At 42.5% G+C, this 19,110-nt stretch overlaps 1 protein-coding gene across 3 annotated transcripts in view; it reads left to right on the top strand.

Annotated features, from left to right (window-relative positions):
- Positions 1-364: 364 nt before the first annotated feature.
- Positions 365-19,110, top strand: part of LOC126298678 (glutamate receptor ionotropic, kainate 2-like) — a 397,907-nt gene continuing 379,161 nt past the window's right edge. Inside the window, exon 1 of one of the 3 annotated variants that reach the window (XM_049990109.1) lies at positions 365-508. The gene's annotated coding sequence lies outside the window, so the exon portion shown is untranslated. Of the gene's footprint in view, positions 509-1,386; positions 1,405-19,110 lie in introns of those variants that run through there. The other 2 variants (XM_049990111.1, XM_049990110.1) reach the window with 2 other exon arrangements.

The following is a 19,110-nucleotide window of genomic DNA, read 5'->3' on the forward strand; positions in this document are numbered from 1 at the left end:
CAGATATTAGTAAAAAATGAAAAAACCTGTTATAACTGAGACCAAAAGAATTCCGAAAAATATCGGTTATTCAGAATTACAACATCGGTATCGGTCGTAACCTGCCGGTTTTTCCCATCCCCTGGCGTAGCCGGTGACTACGCACAAAGCCACGCCCAATATTGGTGGCGTTAAGTGAAACCAAAAAACAATTCTCGGTCCTCCAGCTTAAACTGAATTTCAGTGATCACATAAGGAGAGAAGTGTACTGGAAACCACTGAGAAAGCACATCTGGCTCATGCGCAAATCGAAGCCGAACGGTTGCAAAATAAAAAAAAGCGTGCCAAATACAGCTGCAGCTGCAGCGGCGTTTTGAGTGTGTAGAGGTGACGTACGAGTGAGGGGCTGCGCCACGTGAGGCGTCTTCGTCGGCAGACAGAAGACGATCGCCTTGCTTAAATTAGTCTGCGCGTCCTGCTAGGCCAAACCAGTGCTGGGGCGGCTGCGCAGCGGCGCCACGGAACCATCGTAAGTACTGGCTCACCTCAGCTTCTCTTATGTTGCGCCATAACCAGAAATTTCATCGTCAGCGCCCATAACCTCGTCCGTCGTGTTCTACTTCCTACAAACGCTTTCTGTACCTTCCGAAATCATCCCGTATTTCTTCTTCCTTCTGTTTTGTTCCCACCCCCGTCACTTAGGTAATAAGTTCCTTTTTCTTAAGTTATTAAGTTACTTTGTGGACTTTAGTTGATACTGACTTACTGGTGATTCTTAAAATACAGCGATTCCATCGTCCACTGCAACACAGTGCAATACGTAGTGATGCATCGTCAGCGTTCAAAGCAGGATCCAAACGCTCGATTTTGTACGTAAACTGATTATTCGTCTATCAAACACGATTACATTGTGCATTTAGCGTACTTTTATTCACTTGTTATTCCGCTCGTGGTGCGATCCGCCCCAGTTCAGAGCGATACTTTTTTATTACAATAACTGATTTGCAGAACCATCATCCATCTGTCATATTCTATACGTACAGGAACTAAATATATGACACACATTCGGACCACAAATCGTTTTATATTTTATATGAAACAATGAATTATTGTCCGTCATTCAGCTTGACGCTAAGGTTGAGAATGTCTCACATTTAATATTACATCTTATCTAATTAGAGAGACTAATTAACACATGTACATTTAACGTTAGTGTATCACTAGATGCAAAGTGAAACGTCTGAGAGAAATCTCCAGATCGATTCATGGGCACATTTGTGTTTCGTTTCCAATATTAGAACCAGAATGTTTGCCAAGATTTCGTACGACCTCTACAACGTAGATATTACAAACGAGTGGAAAAAAATGGAACTTGAAGGTGACACGATTTATTCTAAAATCTTAACTTGTTTCGCTGTATCATAAGTAAGTAGAACCATAGAACAGATTCTCTTCTTTACTACGCAACAGTTTCGCGTTGACGAAGCGTGTTGTAATAGCAATGCAATCTCATAATGTACAGTGATTAAGAAAAATTAAGATATTTATGTTCTGTAATTTTCCGCATTAGAATCATTATGCTAAATAATACTCAGAGCGGAAGTGTAAGACGTAAAGTAGATATGAAACACACACACGCACGTACACACACACACACACACACACACACACACACACACGCACGCACGCACGCAGAGAGAGAGAGAGAGAGAGGGAGAGAGAGAGAGAGAGAGAGAGAGAGAGATGCAATACATTTTCCGTCAAATAAAGCAATGTCATAACTCATTATTTGTAGTGCGCGAAACGAGATTTTGTAGGGATAAACCGTATGGTTGATGTTAACGAAAGTGTGTTCTCGTCGACGGACAACAATCTCGTTCTAGAAGATTGTGTGGGGACGAATTACGGATCCACCTAGTGTTTATCAATGATTCCTCGAGTCTGTGTCTCTCTGACTCACTTTTGTTGTGTGTGTTTGAGGAATATTTGAAATGAAATGTGACGGTCTTTACTGCAGGATTCCTAGATATTCCATAAAGTCTGTGATGTATTCTGAGTATGAAACTGTTCGCTTTTCCCATATTGCCTTGAAGCTTTGTGTGGGAACCGCATCATATTTTCCAGTGTATGTGTGTTTCATCGTTGTGTTGTTAGAAATGCGACTCCAATTTCAAGGTGGTTATTTTGCAAGTTTGCCATTACAAATGATTACACAGTTTCAACGTCAGTGAAACAAGAAATAACGCTTCGGCTACCGTCCCATCGACTTTGAGTTCATTGAAGATAATATTTTAAGACAAGGGCGGAACAGGAAATCGGCAGCGACCGTTTTGAAGAAGCCACCTCAGTGTTCGGCAGGAGCGATTTCGTGAAACTGCGGAAAACTTTACTCAGTATGAACAGACAGGGATTTGAAATGAGTATCTTCCGAGTAGAAGGACCAGTATCTTCACCACTGAGCCTACTCGCTCCACCTATGGAATCGCCAAGTTTCCATTGTGGATGCACTCGAAATGGTTCAAATGGCTCTGTGCACTATGAGACTTAACATCCGTGGTCATCAGTCCCCTAGAACTTATAACTACTTAAACCTAACTGACCTAAGGACATCACACAACACCCAGTCATCACGAGGGAGAGAAAATCCCTGACCCCGCCGAGAATCGAACCCGGGAACCCGGGCGCGGGAAGCGAGAACGCTACCGCACGACCACGAGCTGCAGACGTATGCTCTCGAGTAGTCCTTCACGTTCCTACATTTTTCAGCTTAAATCTACGTTCATACAGCAATTATGTATTTTGTTCATGTCAGATTAGATGCTTTCCTTTTTACGTAAAGACGTACGTTTCTTCTTCGTTGAGTAAAAGGTTCGTTTTATAAGGAGTCGTAAGTGTGATTTCACAACTGCATTGCGAACTAGATATAACACTTCCGAATTATCTCATGAACAATATTTTTCAGTTGAGCACCTTTAGTTTGCCAACATCAGTATGAATATTTTAGAACTACGTTCGTTACGAATTTCTTTTCGTTCTTCTTCCTTTATCGCCTTGCATTTACCGTCCATGTAGCAGATTCGTGAACGGTCTGTTCCTTCGATTATTGCGCCCTGCGCTCGTACGTATAAATAACCTGACATATCTTTTTTGGTGCCCTCTATAGGAATTGACACCATAAGCTAGCAAAGGCGAAAGAGCCGGTAATCCCCTGCATCTGGATTGGGGTGATCCTTATTTTTTTCAAATTTCCCGTTTCTTCACCCACAGCACCTAGTTTTTTCCTTTTATTTTAAAAAGAATTATAAGGCCCGTTTTGTTGAAACCAAAGAGGAGGAACCAATGCCACAGTGGCCGAGAAGTTACGTCGTGTCATTACATGTTTTCATGTTGTTTAGTATTGTTTATGCGTGTACTTGACTGCTATCATAGGGTGGTCCTTATATTTGGGTTACATAAAGATGTCAAGTGATTTGAGCACCCCAGCCAATTTTATTACTTGTGGCATGTTTTTATAACATGCTAAGTTTCATTACACTCATACCGCAACGGACTTAAATATTTAAACAAGAGTTATATATTGAAATAACCGTGTGTATTTTCTATTGTGATAAACAACTGAAATCAGCCTATTACGTATGTTTTTGCAAATACTCTTAAATATATTTACATGGGATAAATTTAAATACTACTATATAACAGAACATGCAAAATGTGTGAATGCAGCGTAAGTCAACACTAGTTTTAGCACAATTTTCTTTGCATTGTCTTTTTATTGTCAATCAGGGTATTTTCTCCGGTGATTCTGCAAACATCACAAAATTAATTCTTATTGTTCTCCATCGGCTGTCATAGTTACTGAAATCTTATATCAATTTCACTCCTCTTTCTGCCATATCTTACGTCACCCAAGAAAAATGAACCTCATTTAAGAAATCAAAATCTATGCTTATCTTCTTTAACATATCCAAAGTCTTGACTGAAACGAACTCCGCTGCAGAGCCAAAATCCCATTCTGGAAACATCCCCCAGGTTGTGGCTAAGCCATGTCTCCGCAGTAACCTTTCTTCCAGGAGTACTAGTCCTGCAAGTTTCAAATTCAAATGGTTCAAATGGCTCTGAGCACTATGGGACTTAACATACGAGGTCATCGGTCCCCTAGAACTTACAACATTAACCTAAGGACATCACACACATCCATGCCCAAGGCAGTATTCGAACCTGCGACCGTAGCAGCAGCGCGGTTCCGGACCGAAGGGCCTAGAACCGCTCGGTCACAACGGCCGGCTATGCAAGTTTCGCAGGTGAGCTTCTGTAAGTTTGAAGGGCAGGAAATGAGGTACTGGCGGAACCACAGCTGAGAGCACCGATCATGAGTAGTGATTGGGTGGATCAGTCGCTTAAGGACTTGCCCGCGAATGGCAAAGGTCCCGAGTTCGAGTTTCGGTCCAACACACAATTTTACTATGCCAGAAAGCTTCATAGAGCGCACATTCCGCCGCAGAGATAAAATATCATTCTGGAGCGTGATAGCACTCAAGCACTTGTATGAGCAGTAATAAGCAACGCACGGTGATATGACGCAAATTCTCGGCATGTGCGGTATGAGTTTATCGTCTTCAAGTTCAACAAAATATGTCTTATAATTCTTCTTAAAACACAAGGAAAAAATCTTGGGGGTACGCGAGAAGAAACGTGAAATTCGAAAAAAGGAAGAACAACCTAATTTCGATGCAGGGTGTCGCTTGCAAAAAGTGTTCTGGGCACAGAGCTTAAGTTTTAATGCCCGATTGTCTAACACATTGTAGTTAAACTGCCACATGTCAGAACGTTGCCTGGAGTGGTAGTCACATATAAATGTTTGTCATAGACAAAATTAGCTATGTGTAAAGCGTTCAATGAATTCGAAAGTAAAATTCTACCTACCGACTTGACAGAAAGTCCTAAAAAGTTTTGGTCTTATGTTAAATCAGCAAAAGTATTGCTGCCATCTTCCCAGACACTCTGTGACCAGAGTGGTATTCAAAAAGAGAATGACACAGGAAAAGGCGAAACACTAAACGTATTTTTCCATAATTGTTTGCCCGCATCTCGTGGTCGGGCGGTAGCGTTCTCGCTTCCCACGCCCGGGTTCTCGGGTTCGATTCCCGGCGAGGTCAGGGATTTTCTCTGCCTCGTGATGGCTGGGTGTTGTGTGATGTCCTTAGGTTAGTTACGTTTACGTAGTTCTAAGTTCTAGGGGACTGATGACCATAGCTGTTAAGTCCCATAGTGCTCAGAGCCACTTGAACCATTTGAACCATAACTGTTTCGCAGACGAAGATCGCATTGCACCTCCTCCTTTAAACTGTTGCAGTAGCTACAAAATGTCATATCGAAATAAGTGACCATGGGACAGGAAAGCAACTTTCCTCAACGGAGGAAAGGCCACTGGACTTGGCGGGGATACCAGTTCGATTCTACACAGAGTTTTCGAAAGAACTGCTCCTCTTCTAACAGATCTCTTGAGGAGCGAAGCGTTCCTAATGACTGCTAAAAAGAGCAGATCATTTCAGATTTCAGAAAGGATCGTCGACGAGGTGCACAAAACTATAGGCCTATATCTCTGGCGTCTCTCTGTTGCACAATTGTAGGAATTGTTTTATGCCTGCTTATTACGGCATTTCTGGAGACCTAATATCTCTTCTGCAGCTATCAACATTGGTTCCGAAAACTGCAATCGAGTGAAAACCCAGTTCCCTCTGTTCGTCTACGAGACCCAGTAAGCAGTAGATACGGGCGTCCAGGTAGATAGCGTGTTCGTTGACTTCCTGAAGGTGTTCGATACATTTCCACACTGCCGACTAATGAACAAAATACAGGCGTACGGAATATTAGACCATCTGTGTGACTGGTTTGAAGAGTTTCTAGTAAATAGGGCACAGCACATCATTCTAAACGGAGAGAAGTCTTCAGACATAGATATAACTTCGGGTGTGCCCCAAGGGAGTGTTACACGACCACTCCTTTCACAATGTATATAAATGACCTAGTAAATAACATAGCAAAATCCATGAGGCCTTTCACTGATAATGCTGTTGTGTATAGAGAAGTCGTAACGCTAGAAAATTGTAGCGAAATGCAGGAAGACCTGGCGAGGATAGACACTTGGTCAGGGAGTGGCAACTGACCCTCAACATAAACAATTAACGTATTGCGAAAACAGAGATAGGAAGACCCTTGATTGTATGATCACACGACTGCAGAACAATGAGCGGAAGCAGTTACTTCCATAACATATGACGTGATATGTCCACTGAAGGCGGCCCGAAAAATATCTAGGTAGCAATGACTAGATATTTTTTATTGATCAAAGATTAAGAGCATGTCTGCTCTCACATGAATTCAAACAGAATATAAAATAAGTCACTCTTTAAACAGAACAACAATACTTCTGGCAGCTCAAGGCTGAAAAGATTGTCACTGAGTCTAAGTTGATTGACTAAATATACACTTAATAAAAGCCAAAGTTCTATCGAACGCTCAGTGTTAAGTACAAAATGAGTGAACAAAGTTTAAGTCGAATAGGGAGCAAAACTGTCTAAGTCTGGCGTGTAGCTATTTGAAAGTTCAACAGGAATAAATTTACAACTCCACAAGTCTGCTACGACGACAGAGTCGCCATCTTCTTCGGCAAGGAGGGCACGAACACTCAAAAGTCCACAGCCGACAATTCCCGCAGTCCCGAAGTCAGACGTGAACGACAGAGACGCTGTGCGCCGACGCTCGAATGAGAATCCTGTGGGATCGGCACCTGCCGCAGGAAACTCACTCGGAGCAATCTGGTCTGGTCTGGCTCGAGAGGTGCCCTAAATACCACTCGGCCCTAGGTTACAGCCTGAACTATTTTCAATCACGTGTCTTGCAGAAGAGAGTAGGTCCATGTGGACAGCGGCCTCTAGCAGTACTTGGGTTACGTCCTTATGGACGGTCGCACCATGGCTATCTGCCTTCCAGAAAATTGTCCACTTTGTGTTAGGCATCTTCGAAGAGCTGATGTCATGTTGGTTACTGAGATCACAGGCGTTAAACCTTGGTACAACATCTTCCCGCTCCCCACATCCCAACCCCCCCTCCCACAGAGGGGAGGAGATGGTGAATTTCATCTCAACATCCCTGGAGTAGGCAGGTTCCAGGGGCCAAATTGCGTCTTTTGAGTGAAAAACGGTGGCAACTAGATTGCTGACTACGGGGCAGTGAACTGTGTGTTTAACAATAGAAAGTTGGGACCAATGAAATCACTGTGAAGTTTCTATGCAGGAGACGAGACATCCTGAGAGGTTGACCTGTAGGATGCCAGAGGAAGGGTGAGAGCCTCATCCAGACAATGGTGACAGTGAAGTTTAGGCATTTGAGTTGTAAAGGGGCAGACGAAATATGCTACTAGTCAGTTTCAGGCAAGGTGGAAGGGTGATGTGTGAACTAAGACAATGCAATTTTTGTCACAGAGAGAGGAAAATTCTACAGATGGAAGCTGGGGAACACTGTCCGCGATTTCCCTAAATTGCCTCAGGCAAATGCCGGGATAGTTCCTTTGAAAGGGCACAGCCGACTTCCTTCCCAATGAGACCAATGATGCCGCAGTTTGGTCTCCTCCCCCCAAAATAAACCCAACCCAACCCTTCAAGTTGTGGCATGTGATGAGCTTGGTGTTCAATAGAAAGTTGGCCATGACTTCATCCGTAGTGATATCATGGTGGAAACAAACTTTGAAATATAAAATTGTTTAGGCTTTCATGGCAAGTTGTTGACAAATTGTCTGATGGCTTCTGGCTTGGGTTCTTTGGCTGATATTTTTTGATAACTTTTCTGACGTTTCGCCAGCAGAAGTGGCTGGTATTGTCAAAACTTCACCCTCTATTGCTCATGGTGGAGGGTGAAGCTTTGGCAATGCCAGCCACTCCTACTGGCGAAATGTGAGAAAAATTATCAAACAAACGTCAGCCAAAGAACACGAGACAGAAGCCAACACATAAATTTGTCAGCCTTCGGGATCCTTGTCGAACACAGGGGCTTGATCCAGGAGTAGGTGTGAAAGGAGACAAATGTTTGCATGTTGTGAGGTAGAATATCATAATTACAACTTGACAGGAACAAGGTTCAAAATGGTTCAAATGGCTCTGAGCACTTGCGACTTAACTTCTGAGGTCATCAGTCGCCTAGAACTTAGAACTAATTAAACCTAACTAACATAAGGACATCACACACATCCATGACCGAGGCAGGTTCGAACCTGCGACCGTAGCGGTCGCTCGGTTCCAGACTGTAGCGCCTAGAACCGCACGGCCACTCCGGCCGGCCAGGAACAAGGCCCACCACTGAAGGCAGCATGGAGTTTTGATGGAAATGTTGGCTAAAACCTTGAAAATAAGGGAGCATGCCCACCATATTCATAATCATAAAATTTTTTAAGGATGAAAATGGTGGGTAATGGTTGTTTATTAATATGACTATAATTTCACTAACAAGAAGTAGGGCTTTTCGGACACTGTCAATCGCGTGGGGCAGGATGCTCCCACCCTACACTCTGATTCATCTGCTGCCATTATAAAATTTGGCGGGCTTGAATGCTGTGAGGCACAAGGAGTGGAATAGGGCCTGTCTTAAGTCTCTGAGAGCATTGTCACGCACTGTTGTCCTTTGTCAATGAACGCTTTTCTGCAGTAGGTCACCAAGTGGTTCAGCAATGGCGGCCACATGGGGAATAAAATTTTTGTAGTAATTTGTCACAACGCTGATTTCAGCTAGCTACTATTGATAGGAGCCAGAAGCTTTCTACTGCCTTGGTGTACTGAGACATGAGGCAGCCACTGGAAACACTGACAATGTGTCCAAGATATTCAAGCTGACGCACAAAGAAAAAACACTTGTCCTTGTTGTTGTTGTTGTTGTTGTTGTTGTGGTCTTCAGTCCTGAGACTGGTTTGATGCAGCTCTCCATGCTACTCTATCCTGTGCAAGTTTCTTCATCTCCCAGTACCTACCGCAACTTACATCCTTCTGAATCTGCTTAGTGTAGTCATCTCTTGGTCTCCCTCTACGATTTTTACCCTCTACGCTGCCCTCCAATACTAAACTGGTGATCCCTTGATGAATCAGAACATGTCCTACCAACCGATCCCTTCTTCTGGTCAAGTTGTGCCACAAACTTCTCTTCTCCCCAATCCTATTCAATACTTCCTCATTAGTTATGTGATCTACCCATCTAATCTTCAGCATTCTTCTGTAGCACCACATTTCGAAAGCTACTATTCTCTTCTTGTCCAAACTATTTATCGTCCATGTTTCACTTCCATACATGGCTACACTCCATACAAATACTTTCAGAAATGACTTCCTGACACTTAAATCTATGCTCGATGTTAACAAATTTCTCTTCTTCAGAAACGCTTTCCTTGCCATTGCCAGTCTAAATTTCATATCCTCTCTACTTCGACCATCATCAGTTATTTTGCTCTCCAAATAGCAAAACTCCTTTACTACTTAAGTGTCTCATTTCCTAATCTAATTCCCTCAGCATCACTCGACTTAATTCGACTACATTCCATTATCCTCGTTTTGCTTTTGTTGATGTTCCTCTTATATCCTCCTTTCAAAACACTATCCATTCCGTTCAACTACTCTTCCAAGTCCTTTGCTGTCTATAACAGAATTACAATGTCATCTGCGAACCTCAAAGTTCTTATTTCTTCTCCTTGGATTTTAATACCTACTCCGAATTTTTCTTTTGTTTCCTTTACTGCTTCCTCAATATACAGATTGAATAACATCGGGGAGAGACTACAACCCTGTCTCACTCCCTTCTCAACCACGGCTTCCCTTTCATGTCCCTCAACTCTTATAACTGCCATCTGGTTTCTGTACAAATTGTAAATAGCCTTCCGCACCCTGTATTTTACCCTTGCCACCTTCAGAATTTGAAAGAGAGTATTCCAGTCAACATTGTCAAAAGCTTTCTCTAAGTCTACAAATGCTAGAAACGTAGGTTTGCTCTTCCTTAATCTAGCGTCTATGATAAGTCGTAGGGTCAGTATTGCCTCACGTGTTCCAACATTTCTACGGAATCCAAACAGATCTTCCCCGAGGTCGGCTTCTACTAGTTTTTCCATTCTTCTGTAAAGAATTCGCGTTAGTATTTTGCAGCCGTGACTTATTAAACTGATAGTTCGGTAATTTTCACATCTGTCAACACCTGATTTCTTTGGGATTGGAATTATTATATTCTTCTTGAAGTCTGAGGGTATTTCGCCTGTTTCATACATCTTGCTCACCAGATGGTACAGTTTTGTCAGGACTGGCTCTCCCAAGGCTGTCAGTAGTTCCAATGGAATGTTGTCTACTCCGGGGGCCTTGTTTCGACTCAGGTCTTTCAGTGCTCTGTCAAACTCTTCACGCAGTATCGTATCTCCCATTTCATCTTCATCTACATCCTCTTCCATTTCCATAATATTGTCCTCAAGTACATCCCCCTTGTATAGACACTCTATATACTCCCTCCATCTTTCTGCTTTCCCTTCTTTGCTTAGAACTGGGTTTCCATCTGAGCTCTTGATGTTCATACAAGTGGTTCTCTTTTCTCCAAAGGTCTCTTTAATTTTCCTGTAGGCAGTATCTATCTTATCCCTAGTGAGATAAGCCTCTCCATCCTTACATTTGTCCTCTAGCCATTCCTGCTTAGCCATTTTGCACTTCCTGTCGATCTCATTTTTGAGATGTCTGTATTCCTTTTTGCCTGCTTCATCTACTGAATTTTTATATTTTCTCCTTTCATCAATTAAATTCAATATTTCTTCTGTTATTCAAGGATTTCTACTAGCCCTCGTCTTTTTACCTACTTGATCCCCTGCTGCCTTCACTACTTCATCCCTCAAAGCTACCCATTCTCCTCCTACTGTATTTCTTTCCCCCATTCCTGTCAATTGCTCCGTTATGCTCTCCCTGAAACTCTGTGCATCCTCTGGTTCTTTTAGTTTATCCAGGTCCCATCTCCTTAAATTACCACCTTTTTGCAGTTTCTTCAGTTTTAATCTACAGGTCATAACCAACAGATTGTGGTCAGAGCCCACATCTGCCCCTGGAAATGTCTTACAATTTAAAACCTGGTTCCTAAATCTCTGTCTTACCATTATATAATCTATCTGAAGCCTGTCCTTGTTACATTTTAGATTTGCCTGCCGAAGGACTGTGAACAGAGTGTACAAGTTGTTGGCCAGATCCTGGGCATTGCCTGTGATGGGAATGTCATCTGATTAATTTGCTGTGCCCAACACATTGTGCATGAGATCACTGAAATATTTTGGGGTACTAGCTACAGGGAAGTCTGTTGTACTATGTGATGACTAAGGTATGTCAGGATTCTTCATCCAATGGCAGTTGGAGATATGCGTCCCTCAGGTCAATTTTTGCAAACACTTTTCTGTCTGCTGGATGGGCCACAATCTCCCCTACCTTAGATATCAGGTATGCATTATGGCTGATTGAGCATTGATGGTCGTCTTGAAATATCCGCAGATGTGTAAGGGACCATTTGGTTTTTTGATGATGACAGTTGGTGTGGCCTGTCTAGAAGAGCTGAAAGATGCAATGCTGTGAGAAAAAACCTGCACAAACGCCCAGTCAGATCATTATAAGATTTAAAAGTGATGTATAAAGTGTGGCATCCTGCTTTAAATGTACCGTAATGTAAAAGTGTTTACTTCATACAATGCAAAAACGCAGTATCACATGATTACACTATCAATGAATCTCAGCTGGAATTAATCAATTCCCACAATTCCATAGGTGTAACACGTTGTGGCGATAAGAAATTTGATAACAACTTGGATATTCGGGAATCCAGCCGGATGTTCGCGTCGTTCTCGCACGATATTTCAACAGCGTGCCTCGCTGTCTTCTTCAGGTGCTACCTGAGACTGGACCAGTCTCAGGTAGCACCTGAAGAAGACAGCGAGGCACGCTGTTGAAATATCGTACGAGAACGACGCGAACATCCGGCTGGATTCCCGAATATCCAAGTTGTCAACAGATCGCCGGGAAAGCATGAAGAATTACACAAGAAATTTGATGATCAAATAAGCTCAATCGTTAGACAAAACATGTGGTAGACCTAATTTCACTGGCAGGTGTCTGCAGTGTGCAAAGGAGAATACTTTAAAACACTCGTACATCCCACCTTACAATATTGCTCAAACGTGTGAGACCCATACCAAATAGAACTCAAAAGGGATAGTGAACGTATCCAAAGAAGCGCAGCAAGGATGGTCATAAGTAGAGACAGCATCATAAAAGCCACAAAATATGCATGCAAATATGCATGAAGAATGCTTAAAAATGTATGAAAAGTGTCGGAACATCCAAGATCAAATAATAAAAAACATGGTATTACTGCATGCATTATATCTCAAAGTCGAACCTGTGCATATTCGTTACGAGGAGCAGTACCGGCCACGCGAGAAATCGGTACATTTAGAATGCTGATGTCATTTTCTGAATACTTTCTGGTAAAGGTTAGGAAGGGGAACTTTCTGGGATTATTTTCTAAAAATTTGCAAAATGGAGACGCATACCATGTTTCAAGAATTGTTCCTTCATTGCTGTTGTGGTCGGTAACAAGCGGATGCGATGCGAGTGAGTCACAGCGAAACAGTCGATATGCACAGGACCAACCTCGAGATATATCGCACGCAGAGGGCACACTCAAAAACTCCGTAATATTTTATTTAAAAAACAACGTACACTCAAGAATTATTTTGAACAGCAATCATTTTTAATTAATACTATTGGACCAAAGCACCATTTACAATTTATTTTACATTTATCTACTATGGTAAACATAAACGACCAAGTACTGTTCCAATTGTTGGGCAGTAAGATTGTGTCTTCTATCACTCAAAACAGTTTTGTAAGCAGAAAAGGACCGTTCTACAGCAACTGAGGTAATTGGGCAGAATTTGAATTTGGGTGCTATGTTGGCACTTCTTGTTTCTGGTAAATGTGCACCCATCTAATTAATAAAACTATCAATTTGGCACAAGGATTCAAAGCCTGGGTTATTGTTTAAAATGTTTTCAAACTTTTCTTTAAGTTTTCTTGGGAATACCTCAGGCAATGAGTAGTTCACTAGAATAATTTTTTTCATTAACTGGATAGATTCATTCAACGCCAAGCCTTCAATTTCAAGCTTTTTAACACTTGAGTGCTAATCACAGCCTTGTATTTTTTAATACCTGAATCATTAAAAAGCTTCCTTGCACTGGCAAACTGCGAAAGCTTCTGCACTATCGAAGTCTTTTACTACCCCTCTAATGGACTCGAAATGTTCGTTGTAAGACAATACAGCTTTGACCCACATATCCCAACGAGTTACCACTGATTTGGGAGGTAAGGCACATTTGGTAGTTTTTCTTTGTAGGTCTTGATGCGAGCAGAAGCCGTTAGTAACACTTTGTTTGCCGATAAAATCAGTTTATTTACATACACAAACGCGGAACGTACTTGTTCAGCAAGGCGATTTACTCCATGAGCAAAGCACGTCGCATGAATCAAATTGGGATAAAATACTCGGAGGGCTTTTCCTGCTTTGAGCATATCGGTAGCAGCATCTGAAATAAACACAAACACCCTTTCATCTGCAGAAGAATCTGGAAATATTTTTCTAATACCCTCATTCACAAATCTGGCGATCGCAGAGTGATTTACTTTTTCAAGTTCCTTGCAGGCCGCTAAATAGGAAGAAGAAGGCTCTTCTTTTAAAACACAAACAATTAAATTTGCAATGTAACGGGCACAAGTGTCTGTAATTTCGTTGACTGAAAACCAGATACTGCTGTCCTTGAGTTCATTGCGTATTTCTTCCAGAACATTTACGTAAATTGCCGGTATGTAATTTTTATGCATTGTTGCTTCATCTGACGAAAATTGCTTGCAATGAATGCTTCACATATATTCATGTTAAACCGACTTTTTTGGTTAGCTTTGGACCATTCCCTGCTACTGCAACATGCTGTTATCAGAAGTTGTCGTCGTGGTCCTTTCTTCTGCATTTCTGCGATATGAAGACTTGTCTTGAGATGGTGGTCTATTTGAAACTTTTTTTGCACGAAACGTGTTTCTCACAAACTCGCCAATATAAAACAATTCTGTCATATGTACAAGGTGCACAACGTTGCTTCTGCCGTTTTTTCCCCCAACATTTGAGGCTTTAATGAAACAATTTGGTTACACATGTATCACTCAAAGTATTTTCCATCGCTGGCCACTACTTTCTCCCATCTTTCGAGCAGTGTACGAATCCCGCGTCGAAAAAATTGTCCATATTTTCAAGCGATCCAATTTGTGACTTCTTCATGAGATCGGAAGTGTCGGTCAGCCAGGCCATGCACCATTGATCTAAACAGGTGATAATTAGAGGATGCAATGTCTGGAGAATACGGCGGGTGGGGTAGGACTTCCCATTTTAACGTTTCCAAGTACGTTTTGACCTATTTTGCAAAGTGGGGTCGATCGTTGTTGGGCTGCATAATCACTTTATCGTGCCTCTCGCTGTATTTCGGCCGTTTGTCTGTTAATGCTCTGCTCAAAAGCATTAATGGCGTTAGATAACGAGCATCAGTGATTGTTTCACTTGGTTTTAACACCTCATAGTACACGACGCCGAGCTGGTGCTACAAAATGCAGAGCATGATCTTGGAGCCTTGAATATTCGGTTTGGACTTCGACGTGGAGGCATGGCTGGGATACCTCCATGATTTTTTGCGGTTAGGGTTTCGTAATGAACCCATTTTTCGTCCCTGGTCACAATGCGATGCAGAAATCCCTTCTGTTTTTGCCCTGAAGCAACTGTTCACAAACACACAAACGCCATTCAATGTCTCTTGGCTTCAGCTCCCACGGGACTCAAGTTCATTCTTTCTTAATCATGCCCATAGCTTTGAGACATTTTGAAATGGCTTGCTGTGTCACTCCCACTAATCGTGCCAATTCTTGTTGAGTTTGACGGGAATCTTCACTCAGCAATGTCTCCAATTCTGTATCTTCAGAAACATTCTCTCTTCCACCACTATGCCGGTCTACGACGTTAAAATCACCGCTCTTGAAGTGTTGAAACCACTCACGACACGTTCTTTCATTAATAGCGTCCTTACCATACGTGGTTGAGAGCATTCTATGAGAATCAGCCGCTGTTTTCTTCATATTGAAACAAAACAGTAATACCTCCCGCAAATGGCGAGAATTAGACTGGTAAAGTGACAGTTTCAATCAAGAGCAGCTTTATGATACAGACACAAATCGATTATTGTTTGAAAGAGGTTCTGTTGACCGAAGTCCAAGCTAACTGCCTGAGGTCTGCGATCTGTTTCTTTCGACCGCTACTTACCGTTGTCGGCTCCTATCGGCAAACGGCGGAAGCAAAGTTGTACACCTCGCAAATGTTTCAGAATGGTCAGCAATCCACGAAACGACGTTTCTTTTTTTCAAGCGGCATGGCGCAGAACACGTTATACACTACACGTCCTAAACACTTTCCGCTGTGTACAAGTAAATAGAAAGCTAGACTGAAACAATGGGCGTGCGACTAAAAGCTTGCGTAGTTTAATTTAGTTGTTGCCGATGCGTACGGTATGACAGCGGAGGAGATTAACCGGGGGCGCGGGCGCAGGAGCATTGACTCTATCTGCCTGTTGCTGTTCATCTCCTGTAATGACTTCGCTAGGCAGAGGCCTCTCGGTTAGCGACTGCACGCAGTTCTAGCTCGTGGTCCATCAGTGAGACATGAAAACTAGATCAAGCTTGAGACCACCCCTCTAAATTTTTAAAATATTGTAAACATAGAACGAAAATATGCATCGTTAATAGTTTTTAGTTAAAATATGCAATAACCGTTGAAATGGAGCCAAATATGCAAATGCATATGCAACATGCAAATGCATATAGTCCGGTCTCTAGTCATAAGTTTGTTTCACTCACGAGAAATGTTCAAAAAGCTGAACTTGCAGATGTTTCCTTTGCCAGCCGCCAGTGCCGGCTGAGAAATCACGATGGCGTTTAAAATATATGTGTTTGTTATTGCAGAATAAGCGGGAGTGAGGCTCGACCAAAAACACTGTGTTATTTTGCTGAATACGCTGGGGCAGTGTTCAAGCTGAGGTGTTTGTAGTTTGTGGCCAATGGAAGACGAGGCAACGGTGCCGTGATCGCACCACGAGAAGTCTTCTGGCAGAGGAGTGAGAGGGAAACGCCCTATGCGCATGTGCAACGCGAGCGAATTATGTGCAGTAGCTGCGCGGTATATGGACGTACTGGTATGGCAGCTCACGTAGAGTGAAAAGTATGCGGCTGCGGAATTTCGCCGCTTGCCAGCCGCATAGCCCATAGTGGAACGGAAATCGCGCGACGGCCGCCACAGAAGTATGGGCAGTCCACGCAGGCGGAGTAACAGGTGCGTGAAGACTGGCCAGCTGACAGCAGTGGAGTGGTTGCTGACTGACGGTCTTAGGTTGTACGTTCTGAGGCTGTATGTCTTACATGATGTGTTCTTTACATACAGAGAATACTAACACAGAAATTTTGATAATGGAGGTACGTGAAAGGCCTTTGATTTGGGGCAAAAGGGGACAAGAATACATGAAAATGAACAAGAAAGATATTGCATGACACGACATTTGCTGTGAATTATTTCTAGATTTCGCAGAGCGAATGTACGGGAGAAAATCGGTCGGTACATATTTCATCTCTTCATCAGTAATAACACTGTGTTACATGATCAGGCAAAGTAACAGCAGAATTAGCGGTTTATGTTCCGCAAACGCGTTACACGTCTTTATTTAGAGAATCGTCGTAAGTGATAAGTTTTGAGTAACTCTTCCATTTCACTTATTGTTGACATGTTATATCTTTCTTCTTCTGGAAAAATGTAGCAGAATGAGCACAACTGCACTTTACAAATACAGTTTCAATTCTGATGAAATCAGATAACGTTTTTTTAAAGTTATTAAATTAGCAGCCGATGGCAATACAGACCAACTATTTACAAAAATTCTCTGTGCTCTGGTCTCAGAGGTATTCCCAGTGTGAGTAATAGATGGTTTTATACTGGAAAACGTCTAAAATCCAAACTGTTGCTACAAAAATAACTTTGTAACTTCTTTAACATGTTGTAAACGTGCACACAAATGACTGAAGAGTCAGACAAACTGGTACACCTGCCTAATATCCCGTAGAGCCCCCGTGAGCACGCAGAAGTGTCGCAACACGTCGTGGTATAGACTCAACTAATGTCTGAAGTAGTGCTGGAGAGAACTGACACCACGAATCCTGCAGGGCTATCCATAAATCCGTAAGAGCGTGTTGCAAGCAAGCCTAGAAATGCTCAGCAATGTTCACGTCTGAGTAGTTTCATGGTCAGTGGAAGTTTTTAAACTCCTGCTGGAATTGCCCATCCGAACGTACAATGCCCATGAATGGATGCAATTTATCATACAAGGTGCTTACGTATGTGTCAACTGCCAGAATCGTATCTACACGTATCAGGGGCCCCGTATCACTCCAACTGCACACGCCCCACACCATTACAGAGCCTCCACCAGCTTGAACAGTCCCCTGCTGACATGCAGGTTCCGTGGATTCATGAGGTTGTCTCCATACCCGTACACGTCCATCCGCTCGATACAATTTGAAACGAGACTCGTCCGACCAGGCATCATGTTTCCAGTCATCAACAGACCAATGTCGGTGTTGACGGGCCCAGGCGAGGCGTAAAGCATTGTGGCGTGCAGTCATCAAGGGTACACGAGAGGGCCTTCGGATCCGAAAGCCCATATCGATGATGTTCCGTTGACTGATTCGCACGCTGACACTTGTTGGTGGCCCAACATTGAAATCTGCAGCAATTTCCGGAAGGGTTAAACATCTGTTATGCTGAACGAGTCTCTTCAGTCGTCGTTGGTCCCGTTCTTGCAGGATCTTTTTCCGGCCGCAGCGATGTCGGCCATTTGATGTTTTACCGGATTCCTGATATTGACGATACACTAGTGAAATGGTCGTACAGGAAAATTCCCACTTCATCGCTACCTCGGAGATACTGTGTCCCATCGCTTTGCGCCGACTATAACACCACGTTTAAAATCACTTAATCTTAATAATCTGATATTGTGGCAGCATTACCGGATCTAACAACTGCGCCAGACATTTGTTGTCTTATATAGGCGTTGGCGATAGCAGCGCCGTATTCTGCCTGTTCACATTATCTCTATATTTGAATACGCATGTCTATACCAGTTTCTTTGTCGCTTTAGTGTACCCCGATAAGGATGAAGCAGCGGTGGCGACAGCATGCGCCGCAGTTTCTTAAAATGTGTGACACAGGATATGATTCCCACCCTTGTTTCTTGTAGAGGTGGCAATAATGACATTGTTTCCTTTATAGCACAGGAATGAATCCACGTGATCGCCTTAGACAATTAAAGTTATTGGAAAACGGAGCATCGAACAAACCGCTTTAAAATGAATTTCTGGAATAGCGTGCGAAAGAATCAACAGCAGCAGATTTATTATGTTCCAGACGAATTTACAGGTACAACTACCGAAAATAACAATCAAGATAGAAAAATCAAATTAACGTAGTTGTACACGTGAACGGAAATGCGTTTCACAATTCATTTTATGTCTTGCGCAAGACGTGAGATTTTGCTGTCCCGCCAAGGCGTTTTAGCAGTCTCAATTACAAAATAATTAACAATTTCCGTTTCTTTTTGCTGACATATTTATTCTCCTTTCGTCCAAGTTTGTGACAGACTCATATCGTTTCACAGAAAATGTGTGACCATGGTGCCATAATTGTATAGGATTGAGCGAGCCATAATTATATCGACAGCAAAATTCAGGTTCACATTCGTCGCTCGCAGTAACACACGCCATTTGTTCGACAATATGTCAGTGTCTTCCTACTGTAATACGTTTCTAAGCGTGTGATGTAATTCATCGAAGCTTGAGAAAGACGTTAAGAAACAGCTGAAAAACTTCGATTCATCCTCTAGTAGCTTGTTAAACAAAAAGGCAAAAATCTCAGTGTACTAACTATTTACTCACTACTGGATGC

This window comes from Schistocerca gregaria, chromosome X (assembly GCF_023897955.1).
Source record: "Schistocerca gregaria isolate iqSchGreg1 chromosome X, iqSchGreg1.2, whole genome shotgun sequence".
In the NCBI taxonomy this organism is placed as follows: Eukaryota; Metazoa; Arthropoda; class Insecta; order Orthoptera; family Acrididae; genus Schistocerca; species Schistocerca gregaria.